This window comes from Podarcis tiliguerta (assembly GCF_965153285.1).
Source record: "Podarcis tiliguerta genome assembly, chromosome: 5".
Classification (NCBI taxonomy): Eukaryota; Metazoa; Chordata; class Lepidosauria; order Squamata; family Lacertidae; genus Podarcis; species Podarcis tiliguerta.
The window spans coordinates 40,243,392-40,271,336 of NC_139538.1; the positions used below are offsets into that span (position 1 = coordinate 40,243,392).

The window sequence follows — 27,945 nt, forward strand, 5'->3', positions numbered from 1 at the left end:
CATATTCTGCACAAGTCATCCCAAGAATTCTTCCCAAAAATTATGAATAATCAACTACAAAAGGAGGTGGGATGGGTGGGGATGCTGGCAATGAGGCTGAGGATATTCCTGAGCATACCTTTGTTTATTTCCTGTGGTCGGGCCAGACAAAGCAGAGTCTTCACTCTGGTCCAAACCAGGCCCCCAGCCACAGCCCCTCATTGGCTTCTAGGGGCAATGCCACCCAGGTTCCAGCTGGGAGCAGCAAGGCAAGACAGATCCCAGGCACACTGCAATGGAACCCATCTCCCTCTTCCCTGGGGCATGCTGGGGTCCCCAGTAATTCAGGGGACCTGCGACATACCAGAATGCTTCCTCACAAATGGATTTGCAGGTCAGTCAACCACAACTAGGGTGGCCAGATGCTAAAGAGGGCGGAGCTCCTGCACCTCTAACAGTTATGTTAAAATAGAGTTTCAGCAGAAATTCCCTCCACCCAGCAATTAAAGTTGCAGGAGCCCTGTCCTCCTTTGCATCTGCTTACATTATCCACACCATCTATAAATTCGGGGAGGGCGTGTGCGCCCCAAAAACAAAAGTGGCCATTGCCCCCAAAGCTACCATTGCACCTTGCAAAATAAATGTATTTCAAATAAGTGCATGCCTGAATACTCAAATAGTTGAACTTCCACCTTTTTTTCTGATGGAGCAAGACTTACTCTGATAGATTTTGAACTCCAGTTATGGTAGATTCTCAGTAGGGATTCACTTACCACACCCAAGAGTTGCCGAGCCAAGACATAGCTGGAGTGTGCCAACAGCTATGACAGCTGGGTCACTGTAACATTGCAAAAGTGGGTGGCATGCCAAGCACAGCTGCAAGGTTATAGCACCTTTCTGGACAGACTTGACAGCTCAAATGTTGACGTTAAAGAGTTGGCTGGAAAGCTAAACTCAACAAGGAACACCTAATCAATGTCAAAATGGGAGGAAATACCAAGTTGACCTTTTGCACTGATGTAACCTTGATACAGATACAGGACTGTCCAGCGCATTCATATAACTGTCAAGAAGGGGAAGAAAGATAATCATGTTTGAAGACGACACGTAACAGGAATACATTGCTAGCAACTTGGTTCTAGCAACAAGAGCTGACTGAGCTACTTGAATTCCTGCACCAGAGTAATATTCCTTCGGTGGTACCGCATCAGTGCTTGGGACACCTGGAATAATCTACAACTTTTTCAAAGGTAGGGAAGAGGCAGTGTTTCTTCCTTGTGTCCCTGATCTTCTATGGAAATGTTTGTCCAGTGATGACATATGTCCATATGTAAGCTTCTGTGGGGGGAGGTAGTGTGGGGCTCAAGCAGGCCCAGCCTACCAACTTATTTTAAAGGGGAGGCCCAGCCAACCTAGTTATCATTATTACTTGGCATCTCAATATTTAAAGTTTTGCTTGTGGTACTTTCCTCAGTATTTAACTCTTTGTGTGTGTTGGGGTAATAAAATTGCTGTATATGGCACAGGACTCATTTAACCAGTCCTGTCAGGGGAAATCCTGCATGGCATAGGCAATTCTTAAGCCTGAGCCTCCTTATTCCATTCTGCAGCCTTTCCATCACTATTCTGAACAGAAGCATCCTGTACACCAGGGAATGTTAATCTGTGGCCCTCTAGATGTTGTTAGACAGCAGATCCCCTTCACTCTGACCGTTGGTCATGCTGGCTGGGGCTAATGAGAGCTAGAGTCCAACAACTGGAGGACCAGAGGTTAGCCACCCCGTTTTACATTCTGTGCCCCACTGGGGTCCCAGACAGTAACAGCATGTCAGATGGTGTTCTTGAAGGCTACGCTGCAACTGTGGAACTTTCTTTTATTGGATACATGCTGGATGTGAACCAAATTTTTTCCCCCCAAATCTTTTTTTTAGGGCCAACTTTTGGCAGGGTTGAGCTTTCTACCACAAATGCTTTGCTTTCATCTGATTATCAGTAGATACTTTTTGCAACTGTTGAAAATTAATTAAAATTTGCCTCCAAATTAAAGTATCAGATTAATATTTTATAAGCAATGATTATGAAAATTAAAATAATATCCCTGACAGTGAAACAATGTTCCCTGGGCACAAGGGAGCTCCCACATATGCCTCAGAGGGTCGCTGGAAAGGAGTGAAGGTTTTAACAATTATCTCACAAACAATACATTACATGCTTTGCATTGTTTCTTAGACTGCTACCTTACTTTATTTAATATGACATGTATCGAGATATCGTAATTGTAATAAAAATGCTTTAATTGATTTGCAATGCTACAAAATAAACATTCTTGCTTCCAAAACAATACAAAAGACTTTGATTGATAAATTCTTAAACCCTAAGACACAGAGAACTTAAACTGATCTAAAGCTTTAAATCAGCTTAAACAGTTTGAGCCCATCTAAAAGCCATAAAGTGCCCTAAGCAGCTTCATGCAACCTTTAGCCCTAAAGTGGCTCCAGTAGCTTAACAGCTCCTGTTTCCCCCAACCCTGCTGGTCAATTCCTTTTTCTCCATTCAGCATTTGGGATTTGAGCTTTGATGGAGATCTCTGTGAGTTACTGACAGAACCCAACAGTTGGTGGTCTGACTTCACCCCAAATCCTGTTTGCTGTTTCTCTGGGGCTGCAATGAAGAATGAACAGAAGGCCAAGCTCAATGCACTGGGCCTAGGACCATCAGCTGCTGGGAATTTGTGCTCTCTCCCTTCAGCACAAACTCCATACATAATGCCAGATGTTTCCAATGTAGCTGCAAAAGGCTCTGGCTATTCTGGGAATAGAATTAGTAGAGAGTAACAACAATTTCTTCATTTCCTTTTTGAAATGTAAAATTGCAATGTATGAGTGCTAGAAGCATGGGTGCATTCACATACAGCCATACACTAGAGAAGAAAGATGGACAACTTATTGTAAGTATGGACTAGGCCAGAGAGAGCCAATATGGTACTCTCTAGATGTTGTTGGACTCCAGTTTTCATCAATCCCACCCAATGGCCATTTTTTCACAAGACCATCAACCCATTAGCCTCTATGACCTAGACTGCCTTTTGCCAGCTTAAACTAGAACATCACCTAGGACCCCACCTGGACAGAGCTAGCCTTGCTTCATTTAGTCATGCCCTGGTAACTTCCTGTTCAAAGTACTGCAATGTTTTATAAGTGAGTCTGCCTGTGAAGGTGAACTGGAAATGTCAGTTAACAGAGCATATGGCGGAGAAACCGCTAAACGGGACTGGGTGATATGAACACAACATGCCATTGCTTTGCCATGCTCATAGAATCCTAGAATTGTAGAGCTGAGAGGGATCCCTAGCTCATTTCTAGGCCCCATTCATGGTGCTATTTTTGACCTTTAGCACCCTTCATAGCTTGGGACCAGGGCGCTCAAAAGTCCACGTGTCTCCAAACATCCCTACCCATGAAATCTTATTTCAGGATCCTGCATTGAATGGCCCCACCAAGTAAGGTACAACAGGAGGCTTGTGGGGAAAGGTATGTTTTTGTTTTTTCAGTTTTTGTTATGGCTCCCTGCTATGGAAGGTAGTGTCCTAAGAGAGACTTTCCTGGCATCTAACTTGGTGTACCCTTGGCACACAACCTTTTTATTTTTTCAGACCTTAAAAAATATAATGGCACAATTTCTGCCCTGTGTAACATTCTCAAAAAAAGAAAAGAAAAGAAAGAAAGACTAATAGTAAGAGTATTATTCTACATATTACAAAAACCTCATACCAGGTAGCATCATTTCAAGAGAGAATGGGAGACAATGAGCATTCCCATGCTATTTGAGTTGATCTTTAATTCAACCAAGGTTGTGAAGATCCAGGCTTGTGCTATTTTTTACAAGACAGCATATGTGCAGAAAATGTTGAGCATTTGGGAATGTTGGAAACATCTCAAGACTTCAGGGGTCAGAGAAGGAGGCCAAGAGAGTTTAAAAGATAACAGCAATTAATTCCATTGTATGTAGTTTATTCAAGGCTTAACATGCTCATGAGCACATCACAAATATGTATGCTTCTCATTGTGTATGTTATCTCAGACATGTCATGAATGCTTATGCTCAAAATAACAGCAAATTCAAAGAATAGCTGATAGCATCATTTATTCATTTGAAAACAAGCTTCCCATGCATTCAGACTGCTGCCTTGGGATGGGAAATAAATCAGAAAGGCAGCAGATAATGATCAGAGACCCCCTTTTATAGAACATTGCCTGGGAGCATGGGGTAAAATAAGCAAATAGCTGCCTTAGCATTCTTTCACACATGCCAGAAGTAGACCTGGGATGGTCTAAAGAAAAGGTTCCTGGGGCCAACTTAATCATGGGTGAAGTGGGGTATACAGCCATTCTCTCTCTCTGAGCATCAGCTATCTAGATAGATGCAGTAACTCATCCTAACTTTCATTTGTCCTTTGAACTTAGCACAGAAGTTCTAGTTAGTGCACAGAACCTTACATGCACATATATTGCACATATGTAAGATGTGTGCACAAAGAAACAATCAATTAATGGAGGGGGCAGCAGCTACAAACTTCATCAATCTTCTGCATGTTCATTGTACCCATTTTATTACTCTAGGTGTTTGTTTTTCAAAAAAAAATCTAGGTACAGGTGTGGGGCATTATCATTGACAATGCACAGAGATGTTTAAGACCTTCCTCCCTTCCATCTCAGTAAAAAAAAAAAAAAAAAAAAAATCACACCATGGTCAGACTCCCACCTGACTCAGAGCCTGGGAGAAACCTTATCCAAGAAGGTGATTTAGGATCCCACAGCAATCCCCAGTACAACTGAGGACTACCTTGGACCTGATCCCAAGGTAGCGTGAAGTACCCCGTATCAAGGATGTTTTGGCTGGGTCCTTTTATACACTCTATGGCTGCAGCCAAGCCCTGCGTCAGTGCCCAGTTCTCACTCTTTGCTCCCAAGGGTTTTGAGAGTAAATGCAGGAGCTAAATGAGTGGCAAACTGCAAGCTGGCATAAGGGTACCTGTGTAGGTGCCAAAAGACACAATTACCATGGTTCTACCCCAGGAAGAGTCTACTCAGGAGAAGGTTGCAAACAATGACCCAGCAGATGTTCAGGGCAAGAAGGCTGGCAGCGAGGATATAAAACTCAGCCTCCTCTGGATTCTTGCTGGCTTAATCGCTCTCCTGTTCCTACTCTTCAGCACATGGGAGCCTGTGTACACATTACTGCCTTAAAACACAGCAGGGTCGGGTTTCTCTTTTGCATTTTCAGCTTGCATTGTCACATTGTTGTAGACATCAGTACAGCTTGGTGTTTTCCCAAATTCTCAATTTCTGTCCACACCAGCAGGTGTAGAGGGGGCATTGCTGTGTTCATATGGCTTACATTTTCAATTCAGTTTGAAGCTAGGGCGGGGGGAGTATTTCTCAGGAAACCACAGGATAGGTGTGGATTGTGTATATACAGAGCTTCACAAATCAGCAGTGGGGAAACACTGAATGCAGAGGTAATGGGACTGAGCATTTAGAAGGAACTCGTGGTATTGGTGTTAACTGCTAATCATGTTGGTAACAGATGTGTAGTTAGGCCCTTAATAAGAACCTTACTGCATCAGAGCAAAGGTCCATCTCATCCAACTTCCTGTTTATAACAGTGGCTAAGAAAATTCTTCTGTAAAGTCCCAACTCCAGACATGAGTGAAATAGCCTTTCTCTCCCTGCCCCTTGAATCTTGTATTTAGTTATATTTAGTTGTATGCTGCTCAAAACCAACCCATTTTACAATCCAGAGCAAAAAGATAAGATTTTCCCCACCTGAAGCCATTCCATCTGCATTAGCTGAATCTTTTTAACTCTGGTGAAGGGTTCCTATATCAGTATCTACAGACACTCTCCAACGGGTTGACTTCCATTGTCTGCCAAGATGAAGGTTACCAGATGTTCCCATTTCCCAGGGACAGTCCCCGGATTTACAAATCAGTCCCCATACAAAATCCATCTATTTAGTAGGAAGTTGAAAAGTGTCCCTGGATTCATTGAAAAAAATCTGGTAACCTTAAGATCGATGCCAACACATAAGAAGGGCACAATGTCCTGAGGGCAGCAGAGTACTTTAAGGGAGGGTACCTCTAACAGATCACAGAGCCTAGGACTTGCCGATCAGAAGGTCGGCGGTTCGAATCCCTGTGACGGGGTGAGCTCCTGTTGCTCAGTCCCTTCTCCTGCCAACCTAGCAGTTTGAAAGCACCTCAAAGTGCAAGTAGATAAATAGGTACCGCTCTGGCGGGAAGGTAAACGGCGTTTCCGTGCGCTGCTCTGGTTTGCCAGAAGCGGCTTAGTCATGCTGGCCACATGACCCGGAAGTTGTACGCCGGCTCCCTCGGCCAGTAAAGCAAGATGAGCGCCGCAACCCCAGAGTCAGTCACAACTGGACCTAATGGTCAGGGGTCCCTTTACCTTTACCTCTAACAGATCGGAAAACCTGGTGGGCTGCAGGGGTGGAAGAAGGGGGGTGCTGTGGGGGCAGTCTGCCCCAGGTGTCATCACTTGGGGGGGTGACAAAATGGTGGGCAGCACTTACCACGGGGCATGCAGTGTGCCCAAGCCACGCGCCTCTCCTGGGAGTGACGCAGTGGCTTGGGCACCCGCAGGCTCCACGCTGCCCCAAACGGTCTGCCCACCACCTCCCCCTCAGCTGTAAGGTGGCTAAGTGGGAGGAAGCAGGCAGATTCCTCAGAGGCCCCATGGAGCATCCTGCCCTGGCTGGCCCCACCCCTGCAGGCAGCTGGCCCGGCCCCCGGGTGCAGGGCACGTGCGCCACCCCAGGCGCCTGATCGGCTTGCTCTGCAGCTAGTGGGTTGAGTAGCCAAAACCAGGGGTGAAGCCAGTACTGCCACCCTTCCACCCACTACCTGAACGGCTCTCTCTCTCTCCCTTATGATAGGGCTGGCCCTGATACTTGCTCTGACAATTTAGTTACCATGGTTAATAGTCACTGATAGATGGTGAATTTGTTTAATCCCTCCTTAAAGCCACAATGTGTTTTGAGGCTGTCTGAGGGAACAGGCCTCTATTTTGAAAGAAAAGATGATGAGAGGCTCCCCTGCTGTTTCTTCCCCTGAGGTGAGTATTAAATGTAATTAGAAGTAATGCTAGGATTGCAGACAAAACTAACTTCCTCCCAGCGTTTTTTTTCCCCACCAGGGCCACATCCTACACAAGCTACAGGACCAGTAGATTTGAAAGTGCTTTTTGTTCTTCTTTTATCTACAATGATTAGGGAGGGGTGTTTCCACGCTGAGCTCTGAGAGCACTTTGAATGAGACACAGTCTCTAAGTAGTGACCAATTAGTTCTTTTTGAAGAGATATAAAGGTTTTAAGGCAAAGAAGCCTTCTTGCATGGGCAGATACAGGCACTGTAAGCAGCTGAAGAAGGCAAGCAAAGGTTTACTTAAAAGGTTTGGCCATTCACCAGAATGATGGATTTGACAACTTTCCCAAAACATTGGATGAGGCCAGAGTGCATTCAGGTTTAACAATGAGGTACAGGGGAGTCTTCATGAGCCCCTGGATAGCAACACGATTAGTCAAAACACTAAGACACCCAGGGCACTGGGTGAACCAATATAGGAACCAATGGTCCACTAAGCTCAGTACTGTCCATACTGAAGGGCATTGGTCTTCAGGGTTTCAGGCAGGGGTCTCTTCCTGCCACACCTGGAGAGATCAGCTATGAAGAATGAGAGTTATGAGTCAGGAAATCCCATGTTCAAATGTCACCCCAACCATGAACTCACTAGGTCACCTTAAGCACGCCACAATCTCTCAGTCTCAGCCTTCCACCTGCAGCATGGGAATGGTGGTAATAATATTAAGCCCTTTTATAGCTTAGTTGTTGTAACAGTTATTGAAATCTAGCTGCTAAGGATAGAACTGGAACCCTTCAGTTTGCTACTGTGTGCAGCTGAGGCATGTTGTCAGAAAGTTATCATGACTGCAGCATGGAGCACATTTCCAGCCCTCAAGTATTCCCAAGTCTATTTCCGCAATAATTTTCCCATAGTGGTCTTTAATTTGCATGAACATCACACTTTGACATGTATGCTTAAATGTAAGTTTCTGTTTAAATGCCGTTTTAACATACACTTTAAAAAAAATAGTCAAGAACTACATCGAAAAATTCACGAGGTGGGAAATTTGGTTCACGCATTAGTCCATGAAATGCAGATCACATCAGTTTGTATTGGAGTTTGCAAAACATCAGTTTCCCCCAGCATCACTATTCCTTTCTGATCTGAGATCTTGCCTGAGCAATAAGGTCTTCCTGGCTCTGGTGTGTTACTTTCTAGGTGTCCCTTAACTCTTACTCTCTTACTGAACATCTGTCTCAAGCTTGACAGTGAAACACTTTGAACACTCTCAAGCACCTTGTAAATGGAAAGTATTTTATATGCTGTCATCCAGTTAACAAGGTCTATTGAGTGTATGAGTTTTGAATGGTTGATGAATCAAATCGGAATGAAGCACAATTTCTTTGTATTCATATGCTGTCTATACGATCATTTACCACATTAGAAGAGGCATTTCCTCCTGTGTGAACGAGGGAGAATGCCTCTTCTCAAATAATGACTGTCATTTGCAATTTCTGATACATACTTATATTTTAAAAATTAACATCCAGGTGGGAGGCCACAGGGACAATCCTGATCACCTCATTGGGCCCTGTTTGAACCAGATGTACATATTCAGTTGCTCAAAAAGTTTTTGAGTGATCAGTCTAACTAAACTATCAGTACAATCTTAGACAGAAGTAAGCCCTACTGAGTTCAATGAGACTTACTCCCAAATGGGTAGATAGGGATGTAGCCTAAATATTGCATTTGCTGTTATGATGAAAACATGGTTTTCTCTCATCTGTTCATTCTTCTTTTAAAAAGGCCCATTTTAAACATACAGCGGGATCAAGTTGTGGTTTTTGTTCCATGGAGGAGAGCACAGGAGAGGAGTTGCATGTTTAAATGCTCCCCCCTTGCCCCAAGAACACTTTTTCTTGCATGTTAAAAAGTAGTATCAGCTAGTCTTCTTTCGGGTTTATTTTTCTGTGTAGGAGTTAATTTGGATGAAGAGCAGTGTACAAATAATTCAAACCTGCAACCCCCTTCCAGCAGTATGAAGTAGTTTGCTCTAGGAAAAGCATTAGCACTTCTGCTGCATATACACAAATTGGGTCAGAGACAGTTTACTCGTGAATCCCGGGAGCTTTCTTTGGTTAAGGGTCCTGCGTGTGCTATTGCTGCCATTCAAGAACAAAAGAGATATCCTGGCAGGCTGTGGTGAGAAGAGGATATCTGTGCCTTGGAGGGCCCTTATCATACTGCTGCCCAAACTCATGGGACTCTTCACAAGTGGATATTCCACCTAGCAATGGCAGCTGTCATCCTTGATCGCACATACCCTCCAGGAACTTCTCTACCAGCTGCTGTGTTCTTTCCTCAAAAATACTGCTAACATTAGTTTTAAAAGTTAGTAGGGTTCATCTACATCCCTGATAATCAGGTGCTATAACAGGGCTAAAAGGTATAGAAAATCTGTGCCCTAAACTAGCTCTGGTTGGGAGAGAGCCCATAATCCTGACGGATCCTGCTATTTCCAGGGAGGAAGTGGAAGTTCTAAATCAGTGCCTGGGGTCAGCTCTGTTTGTTCAGTCAACAAAGTGAAGCTTAATCCAGGTACTGTTGGTCGGTGATTCTCAAAACCTAGATACAATTGTGCAGCTATGGCTATACTCCTAAAAAATCAACCACACAGCTTGGGGTACTCCTAGATCTACTAGCCTTGCTTCTGGGTGGAATCTACACACATATAAAAAAACACCATGAAAATGCTTTTTTTAAAAACGTTTTGAAAAATACATTGAATTTGGCATAGCACATTTGTATATTGCACTTTACAACACATTTAAAACATTTTATTTGCAGCTGTATAGCTGAGTCCCTGGATACAGAGGTAGTGGAACGAGCTAGCAGTGTCTTTTACCAGCTGCTGTGCCCTTTCCTGAGCCTCAGTCATTCATGTGATGGTCACTTCCAGGTTGGATTACTATAATGCAGTTTTTATGAGGCTGCCCAGAGGGCAGCAATATGAGAATGGGCCTTTTCTGCAGTGGCTTCCCGTTTGTGGAATGCTCTCCCTAGGAAGGCTCACCCAGCACCTTCATCACATAACTTTAGGCACCAGGCAAAACATTTCTCTATAACCAAGAGACTTTGGCTGATTGAACATTCTATAGCCTTTTAAATGTTTTGTGAGAGGGGAGTTATTGGTTTTTGTTCTTGTTTTATTCTGTATTCTGTGTTCTTATTTGTATTTTTATGTTGTGAACAGCCCTGTTATTTGGATGAATAATAAATAATACAAATAATAATCTCAATAATTACCTCCATCCATATGAGATGTCCAGGCTCTGAGGTCAAGTGTAGAGGTCCTGTTCTGTCCCCTCACCTCCCATTCTCTAACATACAGGGGGCAGCTGGGTCTTTTATGTGTCCTGGAAAAAGAAGCTTGCCTGTCTCCTTAGCGAGAAACGAAGGCTTTTCTTTCCCAGCAGGCTTTTAGGAATGTGGTTTCTGAATCTGCTTTTCACCTGCTATGGATCTTAGAAATATATGCTTTTTTTATCAGGCGGATACATTGCTAATTTTTTATTGTCTTAGATGTATTTCTTTGCCTAATTATACCTTTTGGAAATGAAAGATAAATAGAACAACCTCCTAAAAAGGATGGGATACTTGCAAAAAATATCAGAAAAGGGAGACAAATTTGATACCTTATCTGAGTAGCAAGCAACACTTTATACAAATATATATATATATGAACCTCACTAGGGAGTCATTACAGTCAGATATGATTTTGGAGTGCCTGTTAGAGAAGCAAGGAATGTTACTTACGTTCCTTTCGATGTCATAATGTACAATGTTATTACTGTTTATCACATTGCTGTCACAGAATTACTAATAAGATCTATTCCTGCCCGCTTTTCAAGGCTAGGCTCTAAGTTTTAGTGGGACACACACACTTTCTTAAGGCAAGGAAAGGTGATCATTATCGATTCCTCCCACCTCAAACTCTAGATCTTGAAGGTGTGCAAGTCCAGCAATTTATTATCTAAAAGGCACACAAGACAGGTGAGTGCATGGATAGAAATTGTGTGGGAGGACCACACATGCTACTTCAAATTCCCTCATGGAAGAAAGGAAGGATATAAATGCAGTCATAAACAGCTCACTTCTGACAATGTTCATGCTGCTACATACCTCTGTTGAAGTGTAAAGTCCCAGTAATTAGTAATTTGGTTATTGCCTACTAAGGGTTAATTGACACACATTTTCATCCATGTTTATTTGAATACAGTTTGGCTTTATTTTGAGGAACAGTTATAACAGTTCTTTTTATAAGAAGCCAGAATTTATTCAATTTTTAAATGTCAAGCACCAACATTAGAAATTTACAATATGCCATGAATAAATGCATGAGGAATCTTATTGACAAAACAGCCTCAGAACTCTTTTTCTTATAGCTCTCCCAGGATACAGTGTATAGAAAGCATTGGGTATTTGACAGGGCTGATTTGCATGGTCAAAAATTGGGCTCTCCCCAGCACCAATGTTTCTCATTGTACACTCGCCAGCCATCTGGGCTCGTAATGAATTCTTACAGGCACATCCTGATCCAGTTATGAAGGTCTGTGTATGTAAGCAGAGGCTTCTTTTTACATACTACCTGCTGGATCAGGAACAATGGCGGTTAACTGGATTCACATCTGCATTCTACATTTGTGGACAACTAATGCCAGAAATAGTGGCACAACTAGAATTGGTTTGGGGATGAATGACACACATTCAATCAAGGCAAAGTGCTTGATTATAAAATAAATAAATATGAATTGGCCCTCAGTATTTTATTTCTGGCTATGGCAAAACAAAAGTTCTGTTTGTTTCTTTATTAACACTGCAGATTGCTGCAGCATACAACATTTATTTATATTTAAAATGGATACACTGCCTTTCCAAATATGTTGCTCAAAGCAGTAAGCAAAGAAGAATGGAAATTGTAGCAGAAGCTGGAGCTAAGAAAACCAAGCTGAGGCCTTTCATTTTTTTTTATTTCGTCATGAAAGCAAACTCCCCCCGCCCCGCGCAACTACTCTCTAAAGTTATACAATGTCCATATAGGAAATTAGGTTTTTAGCCAGACAAGTAAAACAGATTTTTGGTTGGGTTTATTTTCCCCAACTTTACATTAAACTAAGAAAACAATACATTTAAGAAATGCTACGTGCTCTTGTGTTGTTTGGTTTGCCTTAAGTGCAGAATGGAATTGCCTGTTCAGATGAATAGAGTCTATGCAAAAACCATTCTGAGAACTAACTAGCTGTCAGGCTTACATCTCTGAGTGTATCCCAGGCTTGCTTCCATGTGCCAAAAATCACAAAGTATTTTCAAAATGAGCTTTCTTTAAAAAAGAAGGTGTCTAGCACAACAACAGAGTGACTCATGTAACTAGTAGGAATGGAGAACACTGCACAGAACACGACACACACATACCGTAACTTAGAAAGAATGGCTCTTGATAATGGATTCAGTTCTTTTAGGGTGGAATTAGCATTAAACTCCAAGGAGAAGAGAGCAGTTTCATTATCAAATATTGGACCACGTGAGATGAATACACCTGAAAGTTCTTGCTTTGCAACTTCAATGCCAGTAAGGGGTTTGTTGCGTTTCTGGAGGGCTGGATTTCTACTCAAGGCTTGGGAAGCAAGCCACACTTGTGAATTTTCCATTGGACAATGTCACAGGATTTATTTGAACTTCAGTGTTTCTTGAAGAATCAATTGCCTTTGACACTACCAGCCTGACTGCTTTTCCCTTGCCTCCCCTCACTCCCACTTTCGATCCATCAGTGTCTGAATTTCCAGATGGAACAAGACTGGTAAATAAAAATGTATCGTTTCCAAGTTGATTATCAAGTTGGCTTTTCTCCATTTTAAGAGGCCTGGATCAGCTCTCACCTCGATATTTCAGCTAGAAACAGAAGGGACAAAGGCAATTTCTTGTCCAAAGATCCCACCAACATATTTTTTTTTACATGTTTCTCTACACATAAGCACTCTGAAGTCATTAAGAAAATGGGATAAAAGCCAGTGAAGACATACATTCCACAGGGCGGTCGCTGAACATAAACATAGATTCCTGATGTACTCTAATGATCCACCATTAATTAATTACAGCTAATTGGGCATTACTCACATCCCAGCACACATATTCTCGAAGCCCCGATGGTCTCAATTAGAGCGCAATACTTGCTCTAATGGATTGGGCTTTTCTCACAGCAGCTGCAGACATGTAGCCGTTTTCTTGTATAATAGTTCATCAAATAAGTGCCACTTAACAAGCCAATGGAGTGCATAGATAGAGTCTGCTGAGCACTTCCAAGTCCATTCAGCTAAGAGGCAGAGTGTGTCTGTATGCAGCATCATTGTGATTACGGCCAGAGGTGGCCGGCAGTGACTCAGTTAACCAAGCTGGCCGCATTACTTCTTCCCTTTCCAAGATGTGATGCTGCTCTGGCTGGCAAGGCACAGGCAACGGGAACAGGGAGAGCCAGGGATACAGTGCGCCGATGAATAATCACAGGAGACATGCTCAGACACATGGCTACGACAGAAGACAAGGCGAACCTGAATCAGACAATGACGAGCTGACCTGCTGGTCTGCAGCCCAGTCCTGGAAGCCCCCAGCCACTCTTTGCCACGCAACAACAATCCTGCTTCTCAGTAAACTGCCAGGAGAAACATGAGCACAACATTAATGATGATGAGAAAGAGCAGAATGACAAAGACCACCACGCGCTGCGTTTCCGGGTTCATGTTGCACCGGAGGAATGTGTGAAGCGCACTCCATTTGTGCCTGCTCTGGTTCGACCCCTTCGCCATGTCTGGGATTGGCCTCAGCCCCTCGACAAACAGCGTCTTAGCAGGTTAGCAGCAGCGCTGTTTCCGGAAGAAAGCGTGAGGGGAGGCAGGGGAGGGGGCTACAAACAATAGAGGCATTTCTGCAGCTGTCAGGAAGCAAAACCTGATCAATTCGGTACAGCCATTATTATGATCGGCTTCCGAGCATAATACACGCACATGCAAGTACATCCTCTTCCCCCAAGCAATCCTCCTTATCTGGTTTTTGTTTTTTGTTTTATCTCAGCAAAGCACCAGCTTCCCACTTCATCTTCAGCAAAGTAACTGCCTCCATAAGCATTAGCTGAGTGAAGCTCCTATAGGAAGAGGGCTGCGTGTGCCGGAGCCCAGAGATCTCAGCGGCGATACTGGCTTTCTAAAGAGCTAGTCAGCTATTTGCTAAGCGCTGTAGCTAGGATACATGCAAGCCCTAGCAACGGGGGAGAGCGGGGAGGGCAGCAAGGAAAATGTGGGTCTTTCAAGGAGGGTTACAGAAGTGGAGGCAAAAAAAACCCAAAGGCAGCTGTGTTGGTCCATAAGGGGGGAGAGGAACCCTCCAAAATGCACAGCTCTGAAGCATATTTATTAAGATCAGCCAAAATGTTTCCAAATAGGGTGCAAGCATTTGAGTTCTCCAGAATTCTGTATCAGGCTACGCACTGCCCAAGCAGGGGTTGGGGAAGAGGAGGGGGAGGTATGAGTACAAAAATCCAGTTAGCTGTTGAAGCCTGGAGGTTTGCATTCAGACTCAGTCTGCAGATGGAGACTTTAACTGAATTAGTCTCTACAAGATATCAGATGATATCTAGGATTGAAAGATGAAGAGGCAATAGCCCAATTTTGAAAACAATTTTGATGCTGTTAATCAAATGTGGCATTCGTTAAAAAAAATGCAGCTGTGAGCTGAGTAGGCAAAAATAAATTAACAAAATTAATAAGATTAATGCAGGTGCTTCTTGAGATATTGCATAATGGCAATAGCAGTAGACAGAAAAGGAAATACAAATTGTAAGTGTAGATAACTTAATTCTTCAGCAATGGAAAAAAGGAAAAACCTGGCCAGCCTTGGGTAGTGAAAAAGCAAAGGCAGCCACTTGGATCCAGAAAAAAAGCCTCCATGATTGTTACAAAATAACAAGCAAGCTTTCCCGGGGTCCAGAACTCTTAATGAGGCTGGAAGCTATACAGAGGAGAGTTGCAGGGGAAGGGAAGTACAAAAAAGAGAGCAAAAATAGGCTGGTATGTAGTCAAAAGATCTTCATTTAGACCCAATTTCAAGATGGAATTTGCATATTGTCTCTTTAAATAGACACATCAGTTTCAGCAAACTATTCTAAAACTGATTTTCAATCATCATGTAAAATATACAGTACAAAAACATCTATGTTCTGTATATTCTGAATGAGAAGTTTCCTATGATCGGAAATAGGAATTCACCTCGTTCAGATCTATTTATTATTATTATTTATTTATTTAATTTATATACTGTCCTCCATCCAAAGTTCTCAGGTGCTTTCAACATTTTTGAAATCTAGAGATTCACTATGATTTTTAGCAAATAATTCACACAGCTACTCAGAAAAATGTGGGAGGACAGATGCACTCTTCCCACAAACACACCATGCTAATAGCAACCAGGTCTACTGAATCATCTCTCACAAGCATGTATGGCAGGAAGCAAAACCACAGTTTGTGCACGATTTAATTATGCAGATAACCCATTGTCTTTAGTTATAATGTTATACACTAACTTGGTAACTTCTTATTTAATGGCAGTGTATATGCTTTAAATACAGTAAATAAAAAGAATAATACTGTAATACAGAAACAGGTGGGGGGAGGCAGGTGGACACACAATGGTTCCTTAATCTACACTGAGATGTTTTTCAAATGTTAGTACTTGAGAGACCAGTTCTGTTCCTGAACAATTTGTCTGGCCTGACTGCCCTCTTCTCTCCCTTGCTAACATAATTTACTTTTCCCCCATAAATCTTTGAAAGTCCTCACCAAAGTTATCTATATTTGTGAATTGACACAAAAGAGTGGATTTGGAAGACATAGAGTCAACACAAGCATCCTGTTTGATTTGAGTTCCTGGTCAGATTGTGGGAGAGAATGCATATTCCACATTTTATTTTTAAGACTTTGTACTGATACGGAAGGGGGGGGCATGTCTTCTTCACCTCCTTCTTCGCTACAATATATCCATTTATTTCCAACTGTCAATGACAGAAGGGACTAAAATCTATAAATCATAGAAAATCAACGTGCCAATTTGCTCAATTTCTCTAGAACTCCATGACACCTTCCCTGTCCTCCATAATCCCTCAAGCAAAGTGTTAAGACCCTAATCCTGTCAAATCACTCTGCCAAGCCTTGCCTCTGGGCAATGCCAGGTGGCAGACTATGCATACATGGACCATTGTCTTCTCATCACCTGGACTCAGGCTGTGCTTATCTACGCATATCTCCAGCTCTGCATATTCCCCCCTCCCTCCTCCATATGTTAATCCTGTGGAACCCAACCTCTTCTTAATATATTCATGATGTAATCTGTGTAACCCAACCTCTTCTTAATGTATTCATGATGTAACTGGGATGTATTTTGCACTGTATTCTGGGACATGGAGGGAAGTTTCAAAAGTTCATGTCACCCATTTCTCGCTGTTCAATCTCGCCTTGAACCTTATTGCGCAATAAACATGGATCTTCTGCAGTTTGCTCCTGTCTCCGGCTGAACTCATTTTCCTCCGCAGGGACCCACGGACTTAGTCCGACGAGCTGGGTGGCAGAGCAGCCTCGCACCCAGATTTTGCCGTAACAGGATGGCGCCCCAACGTGGGGCTGGAGGTTCTCCTGCGTTGCTGACCGGGGGCCCCGAAATCTTCAGCCGGCTCCGGGCCATTTTGCCTGGGAAGATCCTTTGGACCCCCGGCCATCTTCCAGGCGGTAATCGAAAGCCCCAGGAGCTCAGCCGGGGAGCAAAAAGGGATCCAGCCGGCTTATTCATCAATCCAGGGATCATAATTGAAGACGCGTGAGTATAAGGGAAATCAAGTGCACTGGTGGGAAGGGGGTGGAAGTCTCCTGGCAACCAAATTCTCTGCCCTCCTCTCTATCGTTCTTCTCACCTTTCTCTTGGTCCGGTTAGCGAGAGAGACCGTGGACCGCCGCTCAACCCGAAAAGGGGTTTCTGAGCTCTATCCCTTTTCCTTAAAATCTCCAGCCAGCCGCACCAATTGGGAGCCCGAACGTAAGACGGAGAGACCCGACTTGAAAGATAGGCGACTCTCCACAACGGGTGTCCCCAGTTGAAAGCAAGGGGTTGGAGCTCTCTTTCCGATCTTCCCTAGCGTCCTAACAAGAGGCAGGAAGTGGTCTGGCTTTCTATCCCAATCCCAGCCGCACTGGTCGGTGCCACGTATCGTGCGTGAGCCCGCTTCCAAAAGCAAGGGGGATTTTCGGTTCGAAATTCTGTCCAGGGACCACCCGATCTGGCACCGCACGGCGCGGGCGTCCAGTAGGGCCCCTTTTCCTGAGATTGTGACGATAGGTAGGAGGTTGCCAGGAAGGATAGCCCAGAAGGATTGGGCGGGCAGAGTGGAAAGGAACCCCAGATTATGGAATAGTAAGTAAGGATAAGGAAAAGGAATAGAATAGTTAGAGCTCGTTAAAAAACCCCCATAGGAAGTTGCCAAGCAACAGGAGAAACCCCAGAATAAACCCCTATACAGGTTACCCCAAATCCTAATCAACCCCTCTCTTTCTCCCGTCCCTATCCCAGACACCCCCCCCAAAAAAGGAAAAAACAACAAAAAAGCAACAACAGCAACGCATGCATATATATAAAAAGGGGTACCCCAGACAACCAAGCGTTGTGAGCCCTGCCAGTTTGATTAACTGGTGGTGTGTTTGAAGAGGCAAGGAGGCTCATAAAACCATGTGGGACCTTCCTACTAATTTCACTTAATGAAGCCAAAGGAAGCGGCCCAACTCCTTGCAATAACCAACTAAAGGATGGGAATATATATGTTAACATGTTGTCTGTTATATGTGTTGTCTGTTAATTCATATATGAGAATATGTATGTTTACATGTTGTCTGTTACATGTTGTCTGTTACGTGTGTTGTCTGTTCCTCCTGTCTCTGACAGACTGCCTTTCTTAAGGCTGCATGGTTTAAACTACAAGTTTGCTCCAAAATTTTAAATCTAAGAAAGCCATTGTTGGGCCTTATCAATCTTAAACAAGACAAAAATGAGAATGAAGTGTGCAAATGTTTGTTATTTGAGAGAGGCTCTAAAAGAGAGTTTTCCTCCCAAGTGGTAAAATCCTGTATATGTGCTACTTGTGTTCTGAAAAGAGGATTACCCCACCTCCTTCCTAAGTGAGGAGGGTGAATTTAAGTCTAATGGTAAATTATGTTTTGTTGTAACTTTTGAGTTTGTGAGTACACCTGTGTTCCAGTCTATCTTGGAATGTGAAGTTAACCTAATGTTTCTGCTGCAAAAGCCTAGTTGAGCACAATTGCTCTCTCAAGTTAAAATGCAGTGTATGTATTAGATTAAGCATATTCCTATGAAAGTATGGTGTTCCTTCTAAGAAAATATCTGAGTCCAGTTTTAACTTTGATTTGGTTGGACAGAAGAGTTATTGTAAGGCTCCTGATATCAGTCTCTATAAGACTTCCTGGTCTCTTTTCTTAGAAAATGCCCCCCTTGTCTCATTCTATCTCTTTCGGGGGTTTTTCTTCTTCTGTGCCAGGTAAATTTACTCCCAAGTAAGCTTCCTTTAAAGGAAACTGCAAAGGGGGGGGTATAGATTAGGCTTACTATTCCTCTGCAAGTTTAGGAAATCAAATCTATGGCTGTTTTAACTATGCTCTTCCTTAGTACATGATAGGCGCATGGCTTGTGGTCTCTTCCCCAGTTGTGTCTGTGTACATAAGTATGTGTGTGTGTTCTGATGGTACAAATCTTGCTATAAACCCTGTATTTTAGGGTTGGACTAGATGACCCCAGGGTCCCTTTCAACTTTCCCAATTTGTGGCTGTGTGGAGGGCCATGTGTCTACAAGCATGTGATGAGTTGAAATTCAGCCCAACTTTGCTCTTTGTTTTATTAAAAAAGGTGAGAGGTCAAAGCCGTGATGTTTTGAAGCAGAACTGGTGAGGTCAGGCATTTAAGTGATTACAGTATTTATCATTTTGTCTATTATTTAAAAATCAGACTTAAAAAGTCTACTCAAAGTTTAAGCACATACAAATTCATAATCAAGCAGAATCAGCCTTTACCATCCTGTAAATAAAGGGCAGGAAAATTTGTCTGCAAATGGTAATGCTGAAATGAATGAGAATATTAAGATCTTATGAATTCTGACTCTCTGGCCATTTTTCCCATATATAAGGGCGTGGCATTGTTCCGCGAATGACCAGAGGGAAATCACACAAAATGATAGCCCTTTCCTGTAAATAAAGGAAGCAATCATTTGCTTGGGCTGAAGGAAACATGATCCCTTAGAAAACTGCTAGCTTTGGTGAATACTTGCATTGCTGAGGTTTTTTTTTTTGTGTGTGTTTGTTTGTTTTAAAATCTAACCCTATTTTTTAAAAATCTACTCCTTACCCTTCCCTTCCTTTATTCTAATTTAGCCAAAAGATGCAACATTTCAATGGTGTAAAATTTTTGCTGAAATATGAACTCTGCACATGCACAGAGGTTAGGTCAGCTTAAAAAAAAAAGGAGATAGAGAAAGAGGAAGGGGGGGGAGGAGGAGGAGTTGATTTTTTGGGGGGGGGAGAGCGTGGGCTGCAGGGAAAAACTCATCCAAATTTCCTTATGTAAAACTTGGAACCATTGAGGAAAATCACCCTTAATGTATCCTTTCCTCCAGGGGCTACGTAAGACAAAAGGGTTAAGTACTCGACCATCAAAAGTCAAGAGGTTTCCAAGTTTCAAATCTTAACATGCCAAATTCTTTGCACAGGTAAATATCAAAGCACTCCCACTGTGAGCTCCTCTCAGTAGTTTCCCCATCTAACATGCAAAATTCTTTTCACAGTTTTCCCACTGAGTTTGTCTTTTATCTGGTTTTGTTTTGTGAGTACTATATACCTATGCATTATAGGAACAGCATTCCTGACAGAGATTTTCACAGGAAATAAAAATGTCCCTTTCAAACGGGATACTGAAGAGAATTCGGACCCACATAAGCAAAATGTTTAATAACTTGCCTATTGTGTTCAAATTAACAAAGGTTTTGTCCCTTCGTTTCTTCCACAGCCAAACTAAGTGAAGGAAATTAAATGTAAATGATTATAATATTTAAATGAATAAAAGGCTTAACTATGAGTTTGTATTCACAGCTTCCCAAGAAAGAAAATTTTAGAATATTCTCTCCCTTCTTGACTATTATCTTCCTCCTAAAACAAAACAAAACAAAAAAACAACTAATTATGTCTTCAGATCCCAACCCCCCAACCCCTTTGCAGGCCTATTTCAAAGGATTTTTTTTTTCAAAGGATTTTTTTTTTTAAGCCAAGGCCTCACAGTGGCCACAACAATTTCTTCCTATAAAAGACTTGAGAAACTGACTAACTGAATTTTGAAGAACATTTTATCTTTTGACTACCACCCAAGAAGGAAAGGACTTAGAAAGCTATAACATTTCAGCGACGTTTGGAAGGGCTGCTAACTTCCTCCCATTGACTCAAAGGCAGGCAAGAAATGCCCTTGTGCCCAAGTTTGGAAATACATGTAAAAGCAGCAAGAATTGTCTCAAGATCACATTATTGCCTCAAGATATGGTGTAGAATTAATAATTTGTATGTTTTGTGTATTATGTGTTATTGTGTTAGTGTGTTATCTCCACAAAGGGAGTGTGTTATCTCCACAAAGGGGGGACAAAATTTCTGTGTGTAATTGTTTCTGTATAATGTAGGGTACATAACTATGAACAACAGAGGGATATGGCTTACACCCCAAGTTTTTCATGGAGGATTCTCATATATTACATGCTTTCCGATAGAGCAGGCTATCTTTAGATTCCGGAAAGAGATTACCTTTTACTATTTCTTTCTTTCTGTTCCAGAAAACTATTTCAAATCTCTTCTATGACTTCTCTGTATCTCTTGCAGATTCAGTACTGTCTTTAAGTAGCAATTGTTCTGTATTTATTTATTAATCTTGGGTTTCCCATATACCCGTGAAATCTAACCACAACCAAGTATTATTCTTGGAACCATATTTTATCAGGTAGTTTTGAAGCAACACTCTTTATTACTATTTGAGATGTTTTGATTAGAATGCCAAATGAAAAGGGGTGTAGATCACGTCCCGAATTTTATTTATTTATTTGAGGACACGACTACCATATGTGGAATAAGGTCCCTTCACTTTCCTTACATCTCCAACATATTATTACTATTATTGATAACAAGAAACGTGTATATGCCTTGATGTAGCAGGAATGGTCCCTTATAGAGTTAAATTGACTCATTTGGAGAAGTGCCCCTTTTAAGAATGGTTTTGTTTAACATATTGGTTTTGAAAAGTTGAGAACCATGGGGCAAGATAAATTCAAATTGGACTCTGTTAGAATTGGGCATGTGTATCCAGGCTGCAACTAGCTTTTGGTCCTTAAGAGCAAGCGAACAACTTTCCATGAGTGCAAGACCAGAGCCTGCAATAATAAAACCCCATTGAATGGCCAAGGCAAAGACGTTTCCCTCACGATATGTCCGAAACCTGTGCCAGCTATGATGAGTGACAGGCGACATGGTTAAATGAAAGCCCTGAGGGGATTCAACAGGATGTGTTACTATACCACTATGCCGGTGTGAGACCACAGAAGAGCTAGCTTGACACCTGAGAAACACACAAAAATGGCAAAGGACAAAACACCAACTGTATTTTTCAGTCAGTAGTGGACCTTCCTGCTAAATGTAAAGCATAGACACTATTGAGAAAATGTTTCTCCCAAGAGCTAGAATGGCACAAGTAATTTAGTAACAAAATACAACAGATGTTCCTTTTAAGTAATATCCTATATCCAGCTATCTGCACTGCTATACTTGCAAATGACCGTAAGAGGCATGGCTTGCAAGTCCCTTTCAGGTTTGCATAAACCCACACATCTGGTACGGTTGATACCAAGTCATTATTTAGCGCATATCTATATAACGCACGTACATTGTATTGCTCCGTGTTGTTCCCTCCTTCGCTGTCCTCTTCTACCTTCCCAGACTATGTACAAATGCGGCAAATGGGGGAAGGGTAGTACAAGATCACCAAAGTCTAGGGTGCGGAGAAAAGATTTGCAAGTTCTTACAGAACTTTAATGCAAATCTATCTCCGAATGGGGGACTGATACGGAAGGGGGGGGCATGTCTTCTTCACCTCCTTCTTCGCTACAATATATCCATTTATTTCCAACTGTCAATGACAGAAGGGACTAAAATCTATAAATCATAGAAAATCAACGTGCCAATTTGCTCAATTTCTCTAGAACTCCATGACACCTTCCCTGTCCTCCATAATCCCTCAAGCAAAGTGTTAAGACCCTAATCCTGTCAAATCACTCTGCCAAGCCTTGCCTCTGGGCAATGCCAGGTGGCAGACTATGCATACATGGACCATTGTCTTCTCATCACCTGGACTCAGGATGTGCTTATCTACGCATATCTCCAGCTCTGCATATTCCCCCCTCCCTCCTCCATATGTTAATCCTGTGGAACCCAACCTCTTCTTAATATATTCATGATGTAATCTGTGTAACCCAACCTCTTCTTAATGTATTCATGATGTAACTGGGATGTATTTTGCACTGTATTCTGGGACATGGAGGGAAGTTTCAAAAGTTCATGTCACCCATTTCTCGCTGTTCAATCTCGCCTTGAACCTTATTGCGCAATAAACATGGATCTTCTGCAGTTTGCTCCTGTCTCCGGCTGAACTCATTTTCCTCCGCAGGGACCCGCGGACTTAGTCCGACGAGCTGGGTGGCAGAGCAGCCTCGCACCCAGATTTTGCCGTAACAGTACGAAAGACTCCAAGCCACTCAGGAGACAGGCGCTGGACCATGGTCTGATTGAGGGAGATTTCCATTTGGAATTAAACAAACAAACAGACTACCATATCTGATTTAGGGACTTAGCACAAACATGTAGGCAGGCAGGCTTAGTATGCAAACTCCCACCACCGCCCCAGCTTAGATTGTTATCTCCCTTGTGTCTAGGAAAGGCTAAATGTTATAAAAGCAAAAGTATTACCAGTTTTTCACAGAGAGATCAACATTTCAACAAAAGACTCATGCAACCATCTTAAGCTGGCAACAGTACATGCTCAGGATGTGAAGTTTGACTTTTTGCACTGTGCAGCCATATTCGTTGAAAACTTTATGGTAGTACGGCAAACACAGAATCAATGGCACTGCCATTTATCAGGAAAGAAAAAAGTCAAACCATACCCACTGGCGGAGGAACGGGGAGCAGGGGGGAGCGCACCGCCTCCGGCACCATCAGGGAGGGGGGTACCATCGCAGCCGCCCCCCGACACACACCACGCACCTCCCCACTGTGCAGGGCGCCATGCCCCCTCAGGTAGCGCGCCACACCCCTCGGGAGCATGTCACGCCCCCGTGGGTGGCATGCCACACCCCCGGGACGCACACCACGGCCCCACAGGTGGCGTGCCATGCCCTGGGATGCACGCCACACCCCACAGGGCACGTGCCAGCCATGCCCCCGCCTGCTCTCTGCCCCCAGTGCCGGAGCATGCAGCTTCGCCACTGAGCATACCAGTTCAACCAACATTCCTGTAAGTTCATTAAGCTGTAGCCTTTTCCCGTTGTTGTTCTGCACAAAAAGAAAGCATCTATTCAGAATGCAGCTTCGCAGCTGCAGGTTCTTCCCCAAAACAATGTGTCTTTAATTCAACATCTAATTGAAAGAAACATGTCAAAATGCCACCTTTCTGCATGCATTCTTTGTACATGGAACCGTGTCTGAAAGGAGCTTGTATAACACCTGTAGCCTTGTGAAACATTGCCCATAAGCCGGAATAGTAGAGTTTTCAGCAGGCATTTAAAGTATGAAACAGATGGTGCCTGCTGCATTGCTATTGGCAGAGTATTCCACAGGATTGGGCTCATGATACTAAAGGCTCCATTTCTTGTTGATGTCAGATGAGCCTCGCCAGCTCAGTGGAGAACAAACAACACTCTTGTAGAAGATCACAGTGATGAAGCTGGGATATAAGGGTTCAGGCTATTCCTAAAGTAACCTGCACCAAAGTTGTTCACGGTGCTGTAAATTAACACAATGACTAGAAACTGGCTCTGAGGTAGCTGAGCACCCTTTGCAATTGACTAGATAAAGAGTTTTTAACAGTAGTGTCACATGTTGTCAGCTATGTGTCCCCATCAGCAGTCTGGCTGCCACATTCTGCACCAGCTGGAGATTCCAAACCAGGCCCAAGGGCAGACTCACATAAAGCGCATTGCAGCAATCCATACTTGAGGTTACCAAAGCAGCACTCAGGATGTTCCTGTCCCAGAACGGTCAAATATAGCAAATCAGATAAAGCTGGTAAAAGGCACTCCTACCAAGCTGAACTACAAGACATATGGCTAGTGGTCACATTTACAAAGACCACCACGCAGAAGGAAGTTGTTTGTTTGTTTTTTGCTTGATTCATCTACGAAAAGACTGCTTGATACCTCATCACTTGAACTTCACCTGAGTATGTGAAATGGTGTGAAGATGATATGGGGCAATATGAAAGCTCTGCCTGGGGTGTTAGGCTGGTGACAGCCATTTCACACGTGCACATCATCAAGATTTTATTTCGTGCTAATTTTATGTTTGCATTGTTTTTTGGTGAACTGAGTGTACTCCATGTTTAGCTCTCTCCTTTTTGTTGAAAATTGAATTAGAATACTTTCAATACATACACAAATGTTCAACATGCTCATGTGAATGAACACTTTTATTTGCAGGTATTTTAATTCCAGGAGGAAGTCCTCTGGAAATTGTCTCATTACATATGTAGGAAATGTATGTATATGTATATAGAGTGAATGTGGTACAGCAATTAAAGCATCAGACTTTAATCAAGGAGAATGAGATTCAACTCCTTATTCAGCCATTAAGTTCACCAGGTGACCCTAGGTCAATCTCTCTCTCAGTATAAACTTCCTTACAAGGTTGTTGTGACAATACAATGGAGTGGGGTGAATAACCTTATATACCACACTGAGTTGCTTGGATGAAGGGTATGATGGAAATTTGAATAATGGTGAAAACTATGGGTCATACTCCATGCAGCTCCATGAGCAGAAAACTTCCAAACACACAATGGAGTTTTCTCTCCCTCTCCTGCATGTTCCAGGCATCCCCACCCCAAATAAAAACAGCTTCAGAGGTTTGGGAGATGTTCCAGAGCAGATTTGGGGAGCATGTGGGGGAGAGATGGAAAGAGAAGTGCTGCTGCACCAGAAGAACTATGCATGTGAAGCATTGGGCACAACAAAAATTAATTTTCCTCTTGTCCCTAGCTGATTTTGATGCTGGTTTTATAGATTTCATATTTCTTATGTAACCTGTTTTGGACAATGAACTGATATCAAAAATCAAATGCAACAGCTACCCACCACCAAAACTCTGACAGAACAATGATGTCAGGCCCTTGCTGGGGACAACACTCCATAATGACAGAAGCAAATGCCTTGTCTCTCATGATCACCTGCCAAATTTGTGTTAGTGGGGATGTTGTAGCCTTGGGGGGGGGGGGTAAGTCACTACCAGTTGATTATTTAGAGAAGATGCATTGCTATTTCTATTATAGTAGTTTTTTTTTCTAAATTTGCATCCATATGCTCATACCCAGAACAAACTTAGTTGGTCTCTAAGGTGCTACTGGGAAATATTTTTATTTATTTCGACTACATCAGACCAACACGGCTACCTACCTGAATCTATTCTGCATCTGGTCACCCACCACCTCAGCCCCAAGCCCAGGGTGTCAGCAAAATCCAACCAGACCCTTCCAACCAGATTCTGAAAATCAGTAGGTTTCCAGCACTCCTGACTGTCAGACCTTACTGGACATTCCTGCAGATTCAGATAGACAAAAGCTAAAAGTCCAATTGAATTCAGTCAGACTTACTTCCCAGTAAACGGGCTGCAAGGCTCATTTGCTTTTCAAACCTAGTCTGGATTCCCATCTTTCAGAGGTGGTAAAGTTCACACATAGTGACTTGCCGCCTCATTTTTCACATGGCAAGTCATTTGTGTGAAAACAGCCTCTATGGGGGGGGGGGGGGCGGGTTAAACACTACCTTGTCTGAAAAAATGCTTAAAAACATGACAGTGTGTCAGGAATGCCACTGTGTATGAATCGGCAGCTAAACCTCTCCTTGTCACTGAAGTATTGAGTGAGGGACTCCCCCCCCCCCCAAGAGCATGATAACAAAATACTGTAAACTTTTATTATTTTTAATATGGCAGGCACAGTTAAATGTTCAACCTCACCTGCAATCTTAAGAACATAGGAAGAGCGTGCTGGATCAGGCCAATGGTTTGACTTCACTCCCTGGAGGCACCTTCCACTTTCTCTTGAGACAGACGCCAACCTCCAGTGGGGAGTGTTGTTGTGTTCAGGCCCTCCTTTCGGGTTGGCAATGTGACAAGCAAACACTGGACTAGATTGGTCTGCTGATCCAGCAGGCCTCTTTTTAAGGTGTTATATGGCAAACTGGTGGCAGCTGGTGTGGAAACTGTTGAGCCCAGCCCATTTTGAAGCCTTTTCAAATATCAATCAGCCTTTGCCAGAGCAGGAGTGCAGTTATTTCACTCTGGGCAGCTGGATCCACCGCCCTGCGTCCCCCCTCAAAAGCCCATGCTGTGAGGCATCTAGAGAGAGAGAGAGCTGCAATTACATGCCATTTGAAGTGATTTTAGGGGGATTTGAAGTGAAGCCCGCCTTTTCTGGATTGCCTTTATTGGTAGGCTGATCAGTGAAAACATTCACAGATTTAGTTTCGGGAGTGGGGGTGGGGGCAAGAAATGGGAATGGAATGGCAAGAGACCTTTCAGGGGTATCTCAGCAGGAGCGGAGGTATAAAATGCACTATGGGAGATTACACAGCTCATGTAGGAGTGAAATTGTATGGACTTTTAAGAGCCGAGAAATAAATAAAAAAGAACTAACAACAAAGGTTTGGGAGAGAATTACTTGAACAAGTTCCGAAGGGAAGTAATGTATAATGTACTTAGGAGCTTTGGATTTCCGGCACTGCCTGAGGAAACATATTAGTGATTTTTAAAAACTTAATTTTATTTGATGGGTTAGTAGAATGTATTCAATTTAAACTTATACCTCTGGGTACAGGGCAGTATATACCGTATTTTTCGCCCCATAGGGCGCACCGGCTCATAAGGCGCACCTACTTTTTTTGGGGGGGGGGGAATTTTCCCCAAAAAACCAGGTCGGGGAATCCAAACCAGGTCGGGGAACAGCAGGATGGCGGCGCTCCGCCTCCCCGCTGTCCCCCGAGCTTGTGGGGCTGGCGTTGTGGAGAAGGGCGCTTCTCCCCAGCGCCAGCCTCCAAACCAGGTCGGGGAACAGCGGGATGGTGGCTGCCCGATATCTGCACGAAGCCCGGGGCGCGCTGTGCAGCGCGCCCCAGGCTTCGGGATGCAGGCTGCTATCCGCAAGCCTTGGGAGCCCGACGGGAACTCCCGCGGAGCTCCCAAGGCTTGTGGAGAGCTTCCTGAAGCCTGGAGAGCGAGAGGGGTTGGTGCGCACCGACCCCTCTCGCTCTCCAGGCTTCAGCGAAAGCCTGCATTCGCCCCATAGGACGCACACACATTTCCCCTTCATTTTTGGAGGGGAAAAAGTGTGTCCGATAGGGCGAAAAATACGGTAAATTCGATAAATAATAATAATC

The 27,945-nt window shown here is 43.2% G+C and overlaps 1 protein-coding gene and 1 long non-coding RNA gene across 8 annotated transcripts in view; both read right to left on the reverse strand.

Annotated features, from left to right (window-relative positions):
• The window catches only part of ARHGEF4 (Rho guanine nucleotide exchange factor 4), a 155,228-nt gene that overhangs the window by 16,877 nt on the left and 110,406 nt on the right, over nucleotides 1–27,945 (reverse strand). The window lies entirely within an intron of this gene.
• LOC310677882 lies at nucleotides 10,351–14,827 on the reverse strand. Its single transcript, XR_014511491.1, has 2 exons — nucleotides 14,180–14,827; nucleotides 10,351–13,827 (listed from the first exon to the last, which is right to left on the reverse strand). It is a non-coding gene; the product is annotated as an uncharacterized lncRNA (long non-coding RNA).